The sequence below is a fragment of the Aythya marila genome (assembly GCF_965140915.1).
Source record: "Aythya marila genome assembly, chromosome: W".
NCBI classification, from domain to species: Eukaryota; Metazoa; Chordata; class Aves; order Anseriformes; family Anatidae; genus Aythya; species Aythya marila.
In genome coordinates, this window is record NC_139081.1 from 25,403 (window position 1) to 46,487 (window position 21,085).

At 49.3% G+C, this 21,085-nt stretch overlaps 1 long non-coding RNA gene across 4 annotated transcripts; it reads right to left on the reverse strand.

Annotated features, from left to right (window-relative positions):
* Nucleotides 1–3,272: 3,272 nt before the first annotated feature.
* Nucleotides 3,273–14,488, reverse strand: LOC309889422. 4 transcript variants are annotated; one of them, XR_014319233.1, is made up of 11 exons: nucleotides 14,396–14,488; nucleotides 11,609–11,669; nucleotides 11,132–11,185; nucleotides 9,728–9,838; nucleotides 9,533–9,607; nucleotides 7,305–7,371; nucleotides 7,101–7,162; nucleotides 6,764–6,824; nucleotides 6,553–6,603; nucleotides 6,346–6,422; nucleotides 3,273–3,777 (listed from the first exon to the last, which is right to left on the reverse strand). It is a non-coding gene; the product is annotated as an uncharacterized lncRNA (long non-coding RNA). The 4 variants fall into 4 exon arrangements; XR_014319234.1 differs by lacking the exons at nucleotides 11,132–11,185; nucleotides 11,609–11,669; nucleotides 14,396–14,488 and having other exon boundaries at nucleotides 9,728–10,494; XR_014319235.1 differs by lacking the exons at nucleotides 6,346–6,422; nucleotides 6,553–6,603; nucleotides 6,764–6,824; ... (5 more) ...; nucleotides 11,609–11,669; nucleotides 14,396–14,488 and adding exons at nucleotides 4,158–4,232; nucleotides 4,353–4,638.
* Nucleotides 14,489–21,085: the final 6,597 nt, after the last annotated feature.

Below are 21,085 nucleotides of genomic sequence, written 5' to 3' on the forward strand. Positions count from 1 at the left end.
CTACAAGACAGACGAACAGAAGGAAACTGTCCTGCCTGGCACACGCACTCAAGCTACAAAATAATCCCGCTGCTTCTATTAGCCTGGTGACCCAGCCACAAGCAGCCTGAACGTGACCCATCCTGAACCACCCTCACCGTGGCACCAAGTCTATTCAGCCAGCTGGCTCCATGCTGCTCTAGCTCCCAGCTCCCATTAGCCACCCCAGATATGCAAATACCACGTGTCCCCTAACTTAGCTCTCAGGTTGCTGCATGGTAAAGTCCCTCCGCCTCAAGAAATGCACAGGCACCGATTGTCATCTTAGTCAATTGCCAGGCTCATCATCAGCTGCAAAAACAGAGTAACAGCATTCACTAGGACGCTGGCCCCATTGCTCACCTTCTCCACAACGCTGACTACTGCTAATGCAACATACGATTGTGCTCACGTGTTCCTCTCCGAGTCCAAGCTCCAACAGTGCAGCCAGTATCATCCACACCACCCGGGAAAACAAAGGGATTAAATGATCGTTGCGTTCACAAGTCACCCAATGGTGTTGTTTTTTTTTTGTTCTTGTTATTGTTGTTTTGTGTGTGTGTTTCCTGTATTTTTTTTTAAATCTGCTTTAGCTCAACAGCATGCAGAGTGCAAACAAGAGAACTGGGGAGTTTCTAGAAGCAACAATCCCCATGCTTTTGCTGCAGCTTTGAATATTAAAAAGACAATACAACCCAGCAAGTAACTGGAACTTTCTTACCTGGAATTAGCTCAAACTTTTATTTACGCAGAAAGAAAAATCTAGGAGCAAAACAGATTATACACCAACAAAATTGAGTCCATTCCATCCCCAGAAAAAAAATCACATACTCTCATCCCCTCCTGTACCTCAGCCGCTTGCCTGCCCCACATGGCAGATGTTTCCATCTGTTCTCTTTACCCACTTATAGCACCTCTAAAAGCCCAACTGGAATTTTACTCTGTTGGATGTAGGAAAATAACTGCAGTGACAACCGCGCCCCAAAAACAACAGTTACCTCTGCTCATCATGCACCAGAGTCACTGCAGAGGCAGCTCGGGTCAAGACGTCCTGCACTGCGCACTGCGTTTCACCCTCAACAAAGGAGAAAGACAAGCAGAAGATAAACATTCAGCTGACAGCACTAGCACCCATCCCTCAACAACAAAAGGGACCCCATCTTTAGTTTTATCCTTTCAAAACAGCAGGCCACTTGCCTCTGTACCTGCAAATTAGGTCCAAGCTTGAAAGGAGCGGCCAGCATCACCCACGCCACCTGGGAACACAGAAGGACACAATGACCACTCTTCTTGCGAGCAACCACCTGCCACACTGCTCCTCTATCCCAAACAGCCTCACTTCGGACCCTCACAGGGAAACACCTGAGCGTCTTCCCTTCGCTTCGGATAAGGGATGACCAGGCTGACAACACTCACCTTCCCTCAGAGCTTTGTGACATGAGGATTTCCCTTCCCTGTCCACGACTGCTCAAAGCACCTGTAGAGACAAGAGAAAAGCACACTCTGAGGCACCTCACAGCCACAGCGTACCTGCTGCAATAATACCTCTCTCTTCCCAGCTCCGGTACTTCAGCTGCTCACCAGCTCTAACTGAGATTCTTTGCTCACAGTGCCACAGCAAACTCCACCCGGGCCACACAACACACACTACACAAGCTACAATGGCTAAGACACACAAGCTGCAACGTTCCCGCCCAACAATCAGTCGCATCGCACAGGAATAATGCCACACACTCCTCGAAACCAAACCTACCAGTCTTCAGCAGCTCCCCACCTCCTCCTACCAACCACGCTCAGCAAACACACTATTTGCCCCTGAAAAAAAAAAAACCAAAAACTTAGAACATACACACACACACACACACAAAAAAAAACAAAAAAAAAAACAGCTGAGGTCCACAAATGCCAAGAAGACGTGCACACACAGCAGCCCCAGCAGGAGTAATCACAGACTTACCCTTTGCAGAGGAAAGAGCAGACTCTGATACAACCCTGCTCAGTCTCTTGGTAATGCTGCACCTACGCTGTCAAGCCACACATAGCATGTAATCAAGCTGGTGTAACTCTCCAGGGGACTAAAACAAGTGTTTTTATACATGTAGAGATTAAAATATGGCTCAAAAACAGGAGCATATGTGACCATCCCAAAAAACAGTGAGCCAGCAAACTCTACTAAATATCCCTCTATTCCAAGCACTTCGAAATCTAGAATTCCAACCACTTAGAAATCTAGAATTCCATGGACTCCAGCCTGTCTAGAAAACCCTGCAACTGACTGAAGGAAACACAAAGCACTTACCCCCAAAGAGCAGCCCAGGCAGAAGGAGCTCTCTGATGGCATGCCTGGGGCTCATATACCTTTTGGCCCCACCCAGAACCCAAACCAAATCACCTGGGAATGACGAGGGGCAAAGCACAAGAAAGTAGAAAGAGAACAAGAGAAGTAGCTGTGGTTTTTTTCTTTCTTTTTTAAAAATCAGCTTTATCTCAAAAGAATGCAGAGAGCAGACAAGATATCTCTGGTAATTCTAGAAGCAAAAATCCCTTTTTGCTTTCTCTGCAGGTTTTAATATTGAATTGACAATATCATCAAGCTAGTAACTGAAACTTTCTCAACTGGAATTAGTTTAAACAGACTCATCCCCATCTGTAAACACAGAGAACCAGCATTCACCAGCATGCTAGCCCTAATACCCACCTCCTGCACAACACTCACTACTACTAATGCAACATACCATTGTGCAACACCTCTCTGTTCCCAGCTCCTTTACCTCCCCTGCTCAGTAGCTCCAACTGAGAAATGGGCCCGGGCGGCGCCGCGCTTAAATGGGCCCGGGCGGCGCCGCGCTTAAATGGGCCCGGGCGGCGCCGCGCTTAAATGGGCCCGGGCGGCGCCGCGCTTAAATGGGCCCGGGCGGCGCCGCGCTTAAATGGGCCCGGGCGGCGCCGCGCTTAAATGGGCCCGGGCGGCGCCGCGCTTAAATGGGCCCGGGCGGCGCCGCGCTTAAATGGGCCCGGGCGGCGCCGCGCTTAAATGGGCCCGGGCGGCGCCGCGCTTAAATGGGCCCGGGCGGCGCCGCGCTTAAATGGGCCCGGGCGGCGCCGCGCTTAAATGGGCCCGGGCGGCGCCGCGCTTAAATGGGCCCGGGCGGCGCCGCGCTTAAATGGGCCCGGGCGGCGCCGCGCTTAAATGGGCCCGGGCGGCGCCGCGCTTAAATGGGCCCGGGCGGCGCCGCGCTTAAATGGGCCCGGGCGGCGCCGCGCTTAAATGGGCCCAAACAGACTTATTCTCTAGAGATAAAGGAGGTGATCCTGCTCACTCTCTAGGCACTACTGCACTTATGTAGTCAAGGAACCCTTCCCACGGTTTCCCAAAAACAACGTACCTTTTCTTTTTCTTTATATCCTTTATTTACATAGAAAGAAAATCTAGGAGCAGAACTGATTACACGCCAAAAAAAAAAAAAAAAATCAAATCCATTCCACTCGCAGGAAAAATCACTTACTTCAGTAGGCTATCTGAGAACCAAAAGGCTATGCTGATATGCTGGGTCAAAACACACTAGAGGACACTGGGGCCAGGCCCTCTGCTGCACCGGCCTAAAACCCATCCCTGCACTCACCAAGGTGCAACCCCAACCCAAACACAGACACAGCATTTCAGCCTCAACACAGTTTTTGGAACTGCTGGAAAGCAGGCTTCATCCTCAGCGAGGCGTACTCAGGCTGCACAGGAGGGGGCTTCAGGCACCTCTTTGCCTATTAAAGAAGAACGCCATCAGGAACTGCCACACCAGACAACCTTTTTCCTCTACAACACCTTTCTCAGGAGCCACGCAGCATTCCAGCGACCTGCTTTCCTCCTACTCTAAAGGATATCTCAGCCCACCTTGTCTGTGGCACCTCATAAACTGGAGAGAAAGCAACTGCAGCAGCAAAAGCCACAGCACCCTTAGCACCCTTAGGACAGTTACTCTCATCGCCTCCTGTACCTCAGCCGCTGGCCTGCCCCACATGGCAGATGCTTCCATCTGTTCTCTTCACCCACTTATAGCACCTCTAAAAGAGTAACTGAAATTTTACTCTATTGGTTGTAAGAAAATAACTGCACTGAACCGCACCCCAAAAATAACAGCTACCTCTGCTCATCACGTACGAGTCACTCCAGAGGCACCTCGGGTCATGACATCCTGGACTGCACACTGCGTTTCAGCCTGAACAAGGGAAAACAGTCACAAAATAATCATTCAGCTGCCAGCATTAGCACCCATCCCTCAACAACACAAAGGAACCCCATTTACAATATTATCGTTTCAAAACAGAAGCCCCCATACCTCAGCACCTCAGAAGTAGATCAAGCCAGTCACCGAGCTGCCTACAGAGCGCTGAACAGTTCCAGAAGGGGCTCTTTCCTGTGACAGGTTCCTCCAAAGGTTTACACTCTACTGGGGACAGGATAGAAATAAAAATAAAAATTTCAAAACCCCATATCTGTAAGCTTTCAAGATTCAACAGACCTCCTCAAGGATACCATTCAAGTGCTATGCGAACAGCTGCTCGCAAGCAGCTCAACTGTCCCCCCAACCCCCAACATCTGCCAAACACCACAGAGATGACTGTGCCTGCTGCCCTTCAGTACGTGCGCAGAGGCAGACCGGATGTCTTCGCCAACACAGTCCAGACAATGTATTAGTACACCCATGCACTGCCACGTTAGCTGTCATCACTAACTGCCAGGCAGGACAGCTCCAGACCAAACACATACACACACAGCCACGCCACAAACACTACAAACAAAACACACAACACAAGGCGCAAGAAAAAGTGACCCCCCAGAGGAAAGCCCTATGGCAACAGCAAGTCAGAACAGGTGCTCTGCACCAGACCCTAGGAGAGACTCAAATGTCACGACATGTGACTGGAAGCAACTGCCAGAACTGGGATGATGGAGGCCTAAAAAGCCTGCCTTCAAGACAAGAGACCAGAAGGATGGGGACTGAAAACCCCATAAGAAGACACTTAGGAAATCAATTCCCAAGCAGGAGCTCCTGATGCGGTCCAGATGACTTCTGCAAGAGTGAGGATGGAAACAGATGTGATCTCAAACCGAATACGATGCACAAGACCTGAAACAGATCTGCACTTTAAGCAGCGACTGCAAGACAAGAAGTGCTCAGATCAGAGCTATAACAAATCAAGCACTGAGGCCCTTCAGCACCGCTACCAAGTTGCCTGTCTGGTCAGTCCATTGTAAAAAGCTAGAAGGATATCAGGACCCGAGAAGCACAGAACAGACGCTGCAGAAGCAACACTACAAGACAGACGAACAGAAGGAAACTGTCCTGCCTGGCACACGCACTCAAGCTACAAAATAATCCCGCTGCTTCTATTAGCCTGGTGACCCAGCCACAAGCAGCCTGAACGTGACCCATCCTGAACCACCCTCACCGTGGCACCAAGTCTATTCAGCCAGCTGGCTCCATGCTGCTCTAGCTCCCAGCTCCCATTAGCCACCCCAGATATGCAAATACCACGTGTCCCCTAACTTAGCTCTCAGGTTGCTGCATGGTAAAGTCCCTCCGCCTCAAGAAATGCACAGGCACCGATTGTCATCTTAGTCAATTGCCAGGCTCATCATCAGCTGCAAAAACAGAGTAACAGCATTCACTAGGACGCTGGCCCCATTGCTCACCTTCTCCACAACGCTGACTACTGCTAATGCAACATACGATTGTGCTCACGTGTTCCTCTCCGAGTCCAAGCTCCAACAGTGCAGCCAGTATCATCCACACCACCCGGGAAAACAAAGGGATTAAATGATCGTTGCGTTCACAAGTCACCCAATGGTGTTGTTTTTTTTTTGTTCTTGTTATTGTTGTTTTGTGTGTGTGTTTCCTGTATTTTTTTTTAAATCTGCTTTAGCTCAACAGCATGCAGAGTGCAAACAAGAGAACTGGGGAGTTTCTAGAAGCAACAATCCCCATGCTTTTGCTGCAGCTTTGAATATTAAAAAGACAATACAACCCAGCAAGTAACTGGAACTTTCTTACCTGGAATTAGCTCAAACTTTTATTTACGCAGAAAGAAAAATCTAGGAGCAAAACAGATTATACACCAACAAAATTGAGTCCATTCCATCCCCAGAAAAAAAATCACATACTCTCATCCCCTCCTGTACCTCAGCCGCTTGCCTGCCCCACATGGCAGATGTTTCCATCTGTTCTCTTTACCCACTTATAGCACCTCTAAAAGCCCAACTGGAATTTTACTCTGTTGGATGTAGGAAAATAACTGCAGTGACAACCGCGCCCCAAAAACAACAGTTACCTCTGCTCATCATGCACCAGAGTCACTGCAGAGGCAGCTCGGGTCAAGACGTCCTGCACTGCGCACTGCGTTTCACCCTCAACAAAGGAGAAAGACAAGCAGAAGATAAACATTCAGCTGACAGCACTAGCACCCATCCCTCAACAACAAAAGGGACCCCATCTTTAGTTTTATCCTTTCAAAACAGCAGGCCACTTGCCTCTGTACCTGCAAATTAGGTCCAAGCTTGAAAGGAGCGGCCAGCATCACCCACGCCACCTGGGAACACAGAAGGACACAATGACCACTCTTCTTGCGAGCAACCACCTGCCACACTGCTCCTCTATCCCAAACAGCCTCACTTCGGACCCTCACAGGGAAACACCTGAGCGTCTTCCCTTCGCTTCGGATAAGGGATGACCAGGCTGACAACACTCACCTTCCCTCAGAGCTTTGTGACATGAGGATTTCCCTTCCCTGTCCACGACTGCTCAAAGCACCTGTAGAGACAAGAGAAAAGCACACTCTGAGGCACCTCACAGCCACAGCGTACCTGCTGCAATAATACCTCTCTCTTCCCAGCTCCGGTACTTCAGCTGCTCACCAGCTCTAACTGAGATTCTTTGCTCACAGTGCCACAGCAAACTCCACCCGGGCCACACAACACACACTACACAAGCTACAATGGCTAAGACACACAAGCTGCAACGTTCCCGCCCAACAATCAGTCGCATCGCACAGGAATAATGCCACACACTCCTCGAAACCAAACCTACCAGTCTTCAGCAGCTCCCCACCTCCTCCTACCAACCACGCTCAGCAAACACACTATTTGCCCCTGAAAAAAAAAAAAACAAAAACTTAGAACATACACACACACACACAAAAAAAAAAAAAAAAAAAAAAAAACAGCTGAGGTCCACAAATGCCAAGAAGACGTGCACACACAGCAGCCCCAGCAGGAGTAATCACAGACTTACCCTTTGCAGAGGAAAGAGCAGACTCTGATACAACCCTGCTCAGTCTCTTGGTAATGCTGCACCTACGCTGTCAAGCCACACATAGCATGTAATCAAGCTGGTGTAACTCTCCAGGGGACTAAAACAAGTGTTTTTATACATGTAGAGATTAAAATATGGCTCAAAAACAGGAGCATATGTGACCATCCCAAAAAACAGTGAGCCAGCAAACTCTACTAAATATCCCTCTATTCCAAGCACTTCGAAATCTAGAATTCCAACCACTTAGAAATCTAGAATTCCATGGACTCCAGCCTGTCTAGAAAACCCTGCAACTGACTGAAGGAAACACAAAGCACTTACCCCCAAAGAGCAGCCCAGGCAGAAGGAGCTCTCTGATGGCATGCCTGGGGCTCATATACCTTTTGGCCCCACCCAGAACCCAAACCAAATCACCTGGGAATGACGAGGGGCAAAGCACAAGAAAGTAGAAAGAGAACAAGAGAAGTAGCTGTGGTTTTTTTCTTTCTTTTTTAAAAATCAGCTTTATCTCAAAAGAATGCAGAGAGCAGACAAGATATCTCTGGTAATTCTAGAAGCAAAAATCCCTTTTTGCTTTCTCTGCAGGTTTTAATATTGAATTGACAATATCACCAAGCTAGTAACTGAAACTTTCTCAACTGGAATTAGTTTAAACAGACTCATCCCCATCTGTAAACACAGAGAACCAGCATTCACCAGCATGCTAGCCCTAATACCCACCTCCTGCACAACACTCACTACTACTAATGCAACATACCATTGTGCAACACCTCTCTGTTCCCAGCTCCTTTACCTCCCCTGCTCAGTAGCTCCAACTGAGAAATGGGCCCGGGCGGCGCCGCGCTTAAATGGGCCCGGGCGGCGCCGCGCTTAAATGGGCCCGGGCGGCGCCGCGCTTAAATGGGCCCGGGCGGCGCCGCGCTTAAATGGGCCCGGGCGGCGCCGCGCTTAAATGGGCCCGGGCGGCGCCGCGCTTAAATGGGCCCGGGCGGCGCCGCGCTTAAATGGGCCCGGGCGGCGCCGCGCTTAAATGGGCCCGGGCGGCGCCGCGCTTAAATGGGCCCGGGCGGCGCCGCGCTTAAATGGGCCCGGGCGGCGCCGCGCTTAAATGGGCCCGGGCGGCGCCGCGCTTAAATGGGCCCGGGCGGCGCCGCGCTTAAATGGGCCCGGGCGGCGCCGCGCTTAAATGGGCCCGGGCGGCGCCGCGCTTAAATGGGCCCGGGCGGCGCCGCGCTTAAATGGGCCCGGGCGGCGCCGCGCTTAAATGGGCCCGGGCGGCGCCGCGCTTAAATGGGCCCGGGCGGCGCCGCGCTTAAATGGGCCCGGGCGGCGCCGCGCTTAAATGGGCCCAAACAGACTTATTCTCTAGAGATAAAGGAGGTGATCCTGCTCACTCTCTAGGCACTACTGCACTTATGTAGTCAAGGAACCCTTCCCACGGTTTCCCAAAAACAACGTACCTTTTCTTTTTCTTTATATCCTTTATTTACATAGAAAGAAAATCTAGGAGCAGAACTGATTACACGCCAAAAAAAAAAAAAAATCAAATCCATTCCACTCGCAGGAAAAATCACTTACTTCAGTAGGCTGAGAACCAAAAGGCTATGCTGATATGCTGGGTCAAAACACACTAGAGGACACTGGGGCCAGGCCCTCTGCTGCACCGGCCTAAAACCCATCCCTGCACTCACCAAGGTGCAACCCCAACCCAAACACAGACACAGCATTTCAGCCTCAACACAGTTTTTGGAACTGCTGGAAAGCAGGCTTCATCCTCAGCGAGGCGTACTCAGGCTGCACAGGAGGGGGCTTCAGGCACCTCTTTGCCTATTAAAGAAGAACGCCATCAGGAACTGCCACACCAGACAACCTTTTTCCTCTACAACACCTTTCTCAGGAGCCACGCAGCATTCCAGCGACCTGCTTTCCTCCTACTCTAAAGGATATCTCAGCCCACCTTGTCTGTGGCACCTCATAAACTGGAGAGAAAGCAACTGCAGCAGCAAAAGCCACAGCACCCTTAGCACCCTTAGGACAGTTACTCTCATCGCCTCCTGTACCTCAGCCGCTGGCCTGCCCCACATGGCAGATGCTTCCATCTGTTCTCTTCACCCACTTATAGCACCTCTAAAAGAGTAACTGAAATTTTACTCTATTGGTTGTAAGAAAATAACTGCACTGAACCGCACCCCAAAAATAACAGCTACCTCTGCTCATCACGTACGAGTCACTCCAGAGGCACCTCGGGTCATGACATCCTGGACTGCACACTGCGTTTCAGCCTGAACAAGGGAAAACAGTCACAAAATAATCATTCAGCTGCCAGCATTAGCACCCATCCCTCAACAACACAAAGGAACCCCATTTACAATATTATCGTTTCAAAACAGAAGCCCCCATACCTCAGCACCTCAGAAGTAGATCAAGCCAGTCACCGAGCTGCCTACAGAGCGCTGAACAGTTCCAGAAGGGGCTCTTTCCTGTGACAGGTTCCTCCAAAGGTTTACACTCTACTGGGGACAGGATAGAAATAAAAATAAAAATTTCAAAACCCCATATCTGTAAGCTTTCAAGATTCAACAGACCTCCTCAAGGATACCATTCAAGTGCTATGCGAACAGCTGCTCGCAAGCAGCTCAACTGTCCCCCCAACCCCCAACATCTGCCAAACACCACAGAGATGACTGTGCCTGCTGCCCTTCAGTACGTGCGCAGAGGCAGACTGGATGTCTTCGCCAACACAGTCCAGACAATGTATTAGTACACCCATGCACTGCCACGTTAGCTGTCATCACTAACTGCCAGGCAGGACAGCTCCAGACCAAACACATACACACACAGCCACGCCACAAACACTACAAACAAAACACACAACACAAGGCGCAAGAAAAAGTGACCCCCCAGAGGAAAGCCCTATGGCAACAGCAAGTCAGAACAGGTGCTCTGCACCAGACCCTAGGAGAGACTCAAATGTCACGACATGTGACTGGAAGCAACTGCCAGAACTGGGATGATGGAGGCCTAAAAAGCCTGCCTTCAAGACAAGAGACCAGAAGGATGGGGACTGAAAACCCCATAAGAAGACACTTAGGAAATCAATTCCCAAGCAGGAGCTCCTGATGCGGTCCAGATGACTTCTGCAAGAGTGAGGATGGAAACAGATGTGATCTCAAACCGAATACGATGCACAAGACCTGAAACAGATCTGCACTTTAAGCAGCGACTGCAAGACAAGTGCTCAGATCAGAGCTATAACAAATCAAGCACTGAGGCCCTTCAGCACCGCTACCAAGTTGCCTGTCTGGTCAGTCCATTGTAAAAAGCTAGAAGGATATCAGGACCCGAGAAGCACAGAACAGACGCTGCAGAAGCAACACTACAAGACAGACGAACAGAAGGAAACTGTCCTGCCTGGCACACGCACTCACGCTACAAAATAATCCCGCTGCTTCTATTAGCCTGGTGACCCAGCCACAAGCAGCCTGAACGTGACCCATCCTGAACCACCCTCACCGTGGCACCAAGTCTATTCAGCCAGCTGGCTCCATGCTGCTCTAGCTCCCAGCTCCCATTAGCCACCCCAGATATGCAAATACCACGTGTCCCCTAACTTAGCTCTCAGGTTGCTGCATGGTAAAGTCCCTCCGCCTCAAGAAATGCACAGGCACTGATTGTCATCTTAGTCAATTGCCAGGCTCATCATCAGCTGCAAAAACAGAGTAACAGCATTCACTAACACACCAGCCATGATGCCCACCTGCTCCACAATGCTGACTAGTACTGATGCAACGTACAATTGTGCTCACCTCTTCCTCTCCGAATCCAAGCTCCAACAGTGCAACCAGTATCATCCACACCACCTGGGAAAACAAAGGGATTAAATGATCGCTGTATTCACAACAAATCACCCAAAGGTGGATTTTTGTTGTTGTTTTTTGTGTGTGTATATTTGTTTTTTTGGTGTTGTTTTTTTTTTTTTTTTTTTTTTTTTTGAAATCTGCTTTAGCTCAAAAGCATTCAGACTGCAGACAAGAGAACTGGGGTGTTTCTAGAAGCAACAATCCCCATGTTTTTGCTGCAGCTTTGAATATTAAAAGGACAATACAGCCCAGCAAGTAACTGGAAATTGCTTAACTGGAAATAGCTCGAACATTTTTTTTTTTTTTTTTTTTTACATAGAAAGAAAAATCTAGGTGCAGAACAGATTATACACCAAAACAATCAAACACCAAACAATCTTCCCTTCGCTTCAGATAAAGGATGACCAGGCTGACAACACAAACCTTCCCTCAGAGCTTTGTGACATGAGGATTTCCCTTCCCTGTCCACGACTGCACAAAGCACCTGCAAAGACAGGAGAAAAGCACACTCTGAGGCACCTCACAGCCACAGCGTACCTGCTTGTGGTGGTTTTACCGTGCTGGGCAGCTAAACCCCACAACCGCTCTCTCACTCCCCCTCTTTTAGATGAGGAGGGGTAGAAGTAAAGCAAAGAACAAGTCACGGGTTGATATAAGGATAATTTAATGAAAAGGGAAATAATAATAATAATTAAATAAAGATTATGAACTAAACAATTTAACTAAAGGAAAATAAAAAGGGAAAGGGGAAAAGGGAGGGGGAAAGGGAAAAAATAAAAAGAAGGGAGGAAAACAAATAAAATAAATGAAGGCTATATGGAAGTGCAAAGAAAAGAAATTACTCTCTACTTCCCACAAATGAGCCATGATTGACCACGTCCTTGAAGCAGGGCCTCAATGCACATAGCCGGGGTTCGAGAAGAGGACCGACGTTTTCCCAACAAGAGCCCACCCCTCCCCTCCTCTTCCTGTCTCTACTTTTATTGCTGAGTATGACATTACATGGTATGGAATATCCCTTTGATTGGTTTAGGTCAGCTGCCCTAGTGATGTTTCTCTCCTCACTTTTTGCCCACCCCCTAGGAGGGTTAGAGAAAGGCCCAATGCTGTGCCACTGCAGCTCAACAGTAGGCACAACACTGATGTGATAACACTGCTATCCAGCTATAAGCGCAGAGTACAGCACTGTAAGGGCTGCTGCCAGGAAAGTTAACATTCCAGCCAGACCCAGTACACTACTGCAATACCTTTCTCTTCCCAGCTCCGTTACTTCAGTTGCTTAACAGCTCTAACTGAGACTCTTTGCTCACAGCACCACAGCAAACTCTGCCCGGGCCACACAACACACACTACAAGCTACATTGCTTAACACACACAAATTGGAACGTTCCCGCCCAACAGTCAGTCGCATCACACAGGAAGGCTGCCGCACACTCCGAGAAACCAAACCTACCAGTCTTCAGCAGCTCCCCACCTCCTCCTGCCAACCACATTCAGCACACACACTATTTACAGCTCAGAAAAACAAGAAGTTAGAACATACACACACAAAAAAACAACTGAGCTCCACAAATGCCAAAAAGACATGCACACACACAGCAGCCCCAGCAGGGGTAATCACAGACTTACCCTTTGCGGATGAAAAAGGTGACTCTGATACAACCCTGCTCAGTCTCTTGGTAATGCTGCATCTACACTGTCAAGCCACATGTAGCATGTAATCAAGCTGGTGTAACTCTCCAGGGGACTAAAACAAGTGGTTTTATACCTCTAAAGATTAAAATATAACTCAAAAACAGAAGTGTATGACACCATCCCAAAAAACAAGTGAGCCAGCAGCCTCTACTAAATATCCCTCTATTTCAAGCACTTAGAAATCTAGAAATTCATAGACACCAGCCTGCCTAAAGAACCCTGCAACTAACTGAAGGAAACACATAGCACTTATCCCAAAGAGCAGCCCAGGCAGAAGGAGCTCTCTGATGCCATGCCTGGGGATAATATACCATTTGGCCCCGCCCAGCACCCAAACCCAATCACCTGGGAAAGGGGAGGGACAAAGCACAAGGAAGTAGGAGCAGAGCAGGAGCAACAGCAGCTGGTTATCATTTTTTTTTTTTAATTGTTTTTTTAAAATGTGCTTTACCTGAACAACATGCAGAGAGCGGACAGGAGACTTGAGACGTTTCTAGAAGCAACAATCCCCATGCTTTTGCTGCAGCTTTTAGAATTGAAAGAACAACACGACCAGTCAAGTACTCTGGAACTTTTTCAAATGGAATTACGTCAAACAGGTTCATCATCGCTTGCAAAAACAGAGAACCAGCATTTACTAGCACGCTAGCTCTGACACCCACCTCCTCCACAACGCTGACTACAACTAATGCAACATATAATTGTGCAATACCTCTCTGTTCCCAGCTCCTTTATCTCACCTGCTCAGTAGCTCCACCTGAGAAATGGGCCCGGGCGGCGCCGCGCCGAAATGGGCCCGGGCGGCGCCGCGCCGAAATGGGCCCGAACAGACTTATTCTTCAGTGATGAAGAAGGTGACCCTGCTCAGTCTCTTGGCAGTACTGCACTTACGCGGTCAAGGAACCATGCTCAACTGTTTCCCAAATACAACTACCTAGCAACACCTCATAAACATACTTCTAATATGTCAATTCAAGGACATCAAGACTAGAAGGCTGCAAGGTCTAAAGACTCAACAGACAGCAAACACACAGGCAAAAGCTCCAGAAATACAATAAACTGTCCCTAAACCTGAAACAGAATACCCCTTACATGCCCACTGCTGCCATTTTCAGATACACGCTCACACAGGGAGCTTCAATGATACATTTCTCCTAAACCATGCTCCATCACTTTGCCACCAAGGTTGTGACTTTGATAAGATTTGACATAAAGGCAAAGACTCGCAGAAAACCCCGTAATTCTGCAAAAATCATAAGGGACCCAGAAACACAAAGCAAACACACAAAGTAACATCACCATACTATCCGTAACACTGCTATAACTACTACTCACCTGAGGAAGAGCTGCATGCAATACAGGCACCTACTACTAGATTGCTTTACAATGACAGATCCTACCAGTTGCCACCTCAAAAAGATAGGAGTACTGGTTTCTACTTGAAAACGCATCAGTCCATAGACTGACCCACCTAAAGAACCCTCCAAACAACTGAAGGAAAACCAAAGCACTTACCCTAAAGTGCAGCCCAGGCAGAAGGAGCTCTCTCATGGCATACCTGCAACTCAGTTACCATTAGGTCCCACCTGGAACCTGAAGCCAATCACCTGGGAAAGTGCAGGGGGAAAGCACAAAAAAGCAGAAAGAGGAGGAGCAGCAGCTGTGGTTTTATTAACTTCTTTGTATGGCTTAGCTCAACAGCATGCAGAGCGCAGACAAGAGAACTGGGGTGTTTCTAGAAACAAAAATCCCCATGCTTTTGCTACAGCTTTGAATATTGAAAGGACAACACAACCAAGCAAGTAACTCCTTTTTTTTTTTCCACCTGGAATTACCTCAATCTTTCATTTACAAAGAAAAATCTAGGAGCAGAATAGATTACATGCCAAAAGAAGAATTCGATTCCATTCCACTCGCAGGAGAAATCACTTACTTCAGCAGGCTATCTGAGAACCAAAAGGCTATGCTGATGTGTTAAAACACACTACAGGACACTGGGGCCGGGCCCTCCGCTGCACCCACTTAAAACCCATCCCTACACTCACCAAGGTGCAACCCCAACCCGAACACAGACGCAGCATTTCAGCCTCAACACAGTTTCCAGAACTGCTGGAAAGCAAGCTTCATCCTCAGCGAGGCGTGCCCAGGCTACACAGGACAGGGCTGCGGGCACCTCTTTGCCTACCGAAGAAGACCGCCATCAGCACCTGCTTTGTTCCGATCCTAAAGACTAACATCACAGCCCACGTCGCCTGGGACACCTGATAAACAGAAGAGAAAGCAGCCATACCGTTTTCAAGCCGTCCCTGCACGTGTCGCTCCTCGATGATCTGCAACCTCTTCTCAAATCCTCAACCGCTTCTGTGGAGAGCCTGCCATGGCACCTGCAAAGCAAGACCCTTCGCAGTCACCTCGTGCTACTTGGCAGTTCTGCTCCAATCCAGCTCACAAACAGCCCGCCCTTCCCGTGCTGCTCTTCAGAGTGCAGCTTGGCCCCACTCAGCCTGTGCGACACACCTGTGAAACAAAAAGAAAAGCATAGGCTGAAGCAGCATCCAAAGACACAGCACAGATAGGACAGTTACTCTCATCTGCTCCCTAACCTCTGCCCCCTCACCTGCCCTCGAGGCAGATGCTTCCATCTGCTCTCTTAGGCCAGCTACAACACACCTCTGAAATACAAACAGGATTTTTACTGTACTTTGTGCAGTTAAGTAACTGCAGTGACAACTGCACCACTAAAGTAACTGCTAGATCTGCTCATCGCTCACCTTGCTAAAAGAAGCTGTGGTCAAGTCCTGTGTTGTACACTGTGTTGCAGCTTTAGCAAATGAAAACGGTCACAAGATAATCATTCAGCTGCCAGCATTAGCACCCATCCCTCAACAACAGAAGGGACCCCATTTACAAATTATTGTTTCAAAACAGCAGCCCCCTTACCTCAGCACCTCAGAAGTAGATCAAGCCAGTCACTGAGCTGCCTACCGAGTGCTGAACAGTTCCAGAAGGAGCTCTTTCCTGTGAGCAGTTCCTACTAAGGTACACACTCTACTGGGGACAGGAAAGATATAAAAATAAAAGTTTCAAAACCCCGTATCTGTAAGCTTTCATGATTCAACAGTGCACCGTTCAAGCATTATGGGAGCAGCTGCTCGCAAGCAGCTCAACTCTGCCAAATCCACATCTACCAACCTCCAGAGATGACTGTGCCTGCTGCCCGTCAGTACGCGCCCAGAGGCGGACCGGATGTCTTTGCCAATACAGTCCGGACAATGTATTAGCACACCCATGCACTGCCACGTTAGCTGTCATCACTAACTGCCAGGCAGGACAGCTCCAGACCAAACACATACACACACAGCCACGCCACAAACACTACAAACAAAACACACAACACAAGGCGCAAGAAAAAGTGACCCCCGGAGGGAAGCCCTATGGCAACAGCAAGTCACAACAGGTGCTCTGCACCAGACCCAAGGAGAGACTCAAATGTCACGACACGCGACTGGAAGACACTGCCAGAACTGGGGTGATGGAGGCCTAAAAAGCCTTCCTTCAAGACAAGAGACCAGAAGGATGGGGACTGAAAACCCCATATGATTCAAAGATTGAAGCCGAAATTCCTTTAAGCGGTATATTCTTTATTGCAGCGCTGGATGCACGGGGGGATCTCTCCACCTATCGTGCATACCCAAAGCAGAAAGCAGTCTTGAATTTATACAATCAATCTATCAATATTCTACCGGCGCCTATACATATTCATTGCCTACCCCCGCCTTCCCTCGCTTCTCATGCTAATTAGCCTTTTGGCACCTTGCGCCTGAGCAGAGCCTCCCAAGAACTGTGGGCAGGGGCCTTTGGGACGTGGGCAGGGGTCTTTGGGAGGAAGACCCCGACTCTTCCTCACATTGTACTTTTCACCTTTGGTCAGGAATCCGCTGAGTTGGCATGTTTCTTAATCGCAAGAGCTGGCTGTTGCTAATTCTTCCCTTTGTTGTGTCTTTATAATGAATTCCAACGTCCAGTTTTGAGATTTATAGTCCTTACATTTGTTTCTCTGTCCGTCTGCCGCTTCCTTATCGTGAGTTCCGGTGTCTTGTTTCGAGATATACAGTCCTTGTCTGGGGACTGTCCTTGCCTCCCCAATACCTCCTTAATCACATAAGACGACGCTTAGGAAATCAATTCCCAAGCAAGAGCTCCTGATGCGGCCCAGATGACTTCCACAAGAGCGAGGATGGAAACAGATGCGATCTCAAACCGAATATGACGCACGAGACCTGAAACAGAACTGCACTTCAAGCAGCGACTGCAAGACAAGAAGTGCTCGGATCAGAGCCACGATGACAAAACAAGCACTGAGGCCCTTCAGCACCGCTACCAAGTCGCCTGTCTGGTCAGTCCAGTGTAAAAAGCTAGAAGGATATCAAGACCCGAGAAGCACAGAACAGACATTGCAGAAGCAACACTACAGGACAGATGAACAGAAGGAAACTGTCCTGCCTGGCGCACGCACTCACGCTACAAAATAATTCCGCTGCTTCTATTAGCCTGGTGACCCGGCCACAAGCAGCCTGAACGTGACCCAGCCTGAACCACCCTCGCAGCGGCACCAAGTATTTTCAGCCAGCTGGCTCCACGCTGCTCTGGCTCCCAGCTCCCATTAGCCACCCCAGATATGCAAATACCAGGTGCCCCCCAACTTAGCTCTCAGGTTGCTGCATGGTAAATTCCCTCCACCTCAAGAAATACACAGGCACTGGTCGTCATCTTAGTCAATTGCCAGGCTCATCATCAGCTGCAAAAACAGAGTACCAGCATTCACGAGCATGCCGGTCATGATGCCCACCTTCTCCACAACGCTGACTACTGCTGATGCAACATACAACTATGCTCACCTGTTCCTCTCCAAATCCAAGCTCCAACAGTGCAACCAGTATCATCCACACCACCTGGGAAAACAAAGGGATTAAATGATCGTTGCGTTCACAACACATCACCCAATGGTGTGGTTTTTTGTTGTTGTTGTTTTTGTTATTGTTGTTTTTTGTGTGTGTGTTTCCTGTATTTATTTATTTTTTAGTCTGCTTTAGCTCAACGGCATGCAGAGTGCAGACAAGAAAACTGGGGTGTTTCTAGAAGCCACAATCCCCACGCTTTTGCTGTAGCTTTGAATATTAAAAGGACAATACGACCCAGCAAGTAACTGGAACTTTCTTACCTGGAATTAGCTCAAACTTTTCTTCACCTTGAAAGAAAAATCTAGGAGCAGAACAGATTATACACCAACAAAATTGAGTCCATTTCATCCCCAGAAAAAAAATCACATGCTCTCATCCCCTCCTGTACCTCAGCCGCTTGCCTACCCCACGTGGCACACGCTTCCATCTGTTTTCTTTACCCACTTATAGCACCTCTAAAAGGCAAACTGGAATTTTACTCTATTGGCTGTAGGAAAATAACTGCAGTGACAACCGCGCCCCAAACTGAGCCAGCAGCCCCTACTAAACATCCCTCTACTAAGTGAATTCCAAGCACTTAAAATCCAGAAATCCATAGACTCCAGCCTGCCTAAACAACCCTGCAACGGACAGAAGGAAAAACAAAGCACTGCCCCCAAAGAGCAGCCCAGGCAGAAGGAGCTCTCTGATGGCATGCCTGGGGCTCATATAGCATTTAGCCCCGCCCAGCACCCAAACCCAATCACCTGGGAAAGGGGAGGGGCAAAGCACATGAAAGTAGGAAGAGAGCAAAAGGAGCGGCTGTGTTTTGTTTTGTTTTCCTTTCCTTTCTTTTCCTTTGTTTTTTAAAATCTGTTTTATCTCAAAAACATTCAGAGAGCAGACAAGAGACCTGTGGTGTTTCTAGAAGCAAAAATCCCCTTTTGCTTTTGCTGCAGCTTTTAATGTTGAACTGATAACGGCACCAAGCAAGTAACTGAAACTTCTTCAACTGGAATTAGTTTAAACACGCTCACCGTCATCTGCAAACACAGAGAACCAGCATTCACTAGCCCTAACCCTAACCCCAACCCTCACCCTAAACTCTAACCCTAGCCCCAGCCCTAGTCCCTAAGCCCAACCCTGGTTCCCGAGAACTACATTTCCCGGCATGCTCCGGGCACCCAACATGGCCTCCCGGAGGTCCGGAGTCCCAGAACTACATCTCCCGGCATGCTCCGGGCAGTCAACACGGCCTACCGGAAGCCTGGTGCCGGAAAACTACACCTACCAGAATTCCCTGGACAGCCAGCACGGCCAATCAGAGGCCGAGTTTTCGAGAACTACATTTAACAGCACTCACTGTAACCCTAGCCCTTCCCGCCCTTACACAAAAAAGCCTCAAGCCCTATCCCTAAACATCCTCGAAACCCCTACGGACCTAACCCAAACTATTTACCACACTAAACCCCTGAAGTCCTATGCCTAAAACCCCTAACCCAATAAATTAAGACGCTCAAATCCCAAACCCGCAAAATTGAGATGCTCAAATCCCAAACCCAAAAAAATAGGACGCTCAAATCCCAAACCCCCTTCCAAAAAAGAAAAAGAAAAATCAAGAAAAAAAAAATCAAACAAAACAAAAACAACAAAAGGGGTAGATCTGGTGGCATCTGCCCTGTAACCCTGCAAAAATCACGAGGGACCTAGAACAACAAAGCAAACGCACAAAGTAACATTGACATCCTATCCATAAATGTGCTATAACAATTAATCACCTCCAAAGAGCTTCAAGCAATAAATGCACATACTACTAGATCGGTTTCCTCTAAAAGATCGTACCAGACCCTGACCCACCAAAAGAACCCTGCATGTAGCTAACAGAAGCATCAACAAAGCACTGACCCCAAAGAGCAGCCCGGGCAGAAGGAGCTCTCTGATGCCGTGCCTGGGGCTCCTATACCATTTGGCCCTGCCCAGCACCCAAACCCAATCACCTGGGAAAGGGGAGGGGGCAAACCACAAGAAAGAGAGCAGGAGCAGCAGCAGCTGTGTTCTTTTATTTATTTATTTATTTGTTTTTTTTTGTGCCTATCCCTAGTTTACAGCATGCAGAGTGCAGACAAAAGAACTGGGGTGTTTCTAGAAGCAAAATTTACCGTATTTATGCCTCAGCTTTGAACATAGAAAGGACAATACAACCAAGAAAGTAAATGAAATATTTTCCAAGGGAATTAGCTCAAACTTTAGTGTTAGGTCAGAGGTTGGACTCAATGATCTTGAGGTCTCTTCCAACCTAGAAGATCTGTGATTCTGTGTGATTTACATATGAAGAAAAATCTAGGAGCGTAGGAAATTACACATCAAAAAAAACGACGACGTAATAAGCAACGCGCATGCACGGCCCCACGGCCGCCTGCAGTACTCGTTTTCCACCAGCAGGAGGCGGCAGAGGGCGCCCCCGGGCCCCACCGCGCATGCGTCCCCCTCGGCCGCCTGCAGTACTCGTTCTCCACCAGCAGGTGGCGGCAGAGGGCGCCCCCGGTGTCACTGCGCATGCGCGCCCCCCGGCCGCCTGCAATACCCGATTAAAACCAGCAGGTGGCGGCAGAGGGCGCCCGCGGGCGCCACCGCGCATGCGCGCCCCCCCGGCCGCCTGCAGTACCCCTTTCCCATCAGCAGGCGGCGGCAGAGGGCGCCCGCGGGCGTCACCGCGCATGCGCGGCCCCCGGCCGCCTGCAGTACCCCTTTACCACCAGCAGGTGGCGGCAGAGGGCGCCCGCCGGCGTCACGGCGCATGCGCGGCACCCGGGCGCCTGCAGTACCCGAATAACAGCAGCAGGTGGCGGCAGAGGGCGCCCGCCGGCGCCACCGCGCATGCGCGCCCCCCGGCCGCCTGCAGTACCCTTTTCCCAACAGCAGGTGGCGGCAGAGGGCGCCCCCCGGACGCCCACCGCGCATGCGCGCCCCCCGGCCGCCTGCAGTACTCGTTCTCCACCAGCAGGTGGCGGCAGAGGGCGCCCGCGGGTGGCCTTGTCGGGCTGATCACAGCTCGCCTACTGTGCCATTCGGAGCTTGTGGCTGTATTTTTTCCAACGTATTTGCTACCCACACCCCGCGGGGCAGCTTGTCTTACAAAGAATTCTCTCTGTTAATATTCTCTTTAAGGCGGGCACGAAGCATCCACTGCTCTTCTAAGCAAGCAACCTTCCTTCTGTGCTCCCTTCGGGATGCAGGACTATGTGCACTCAGATTTATTCCACTC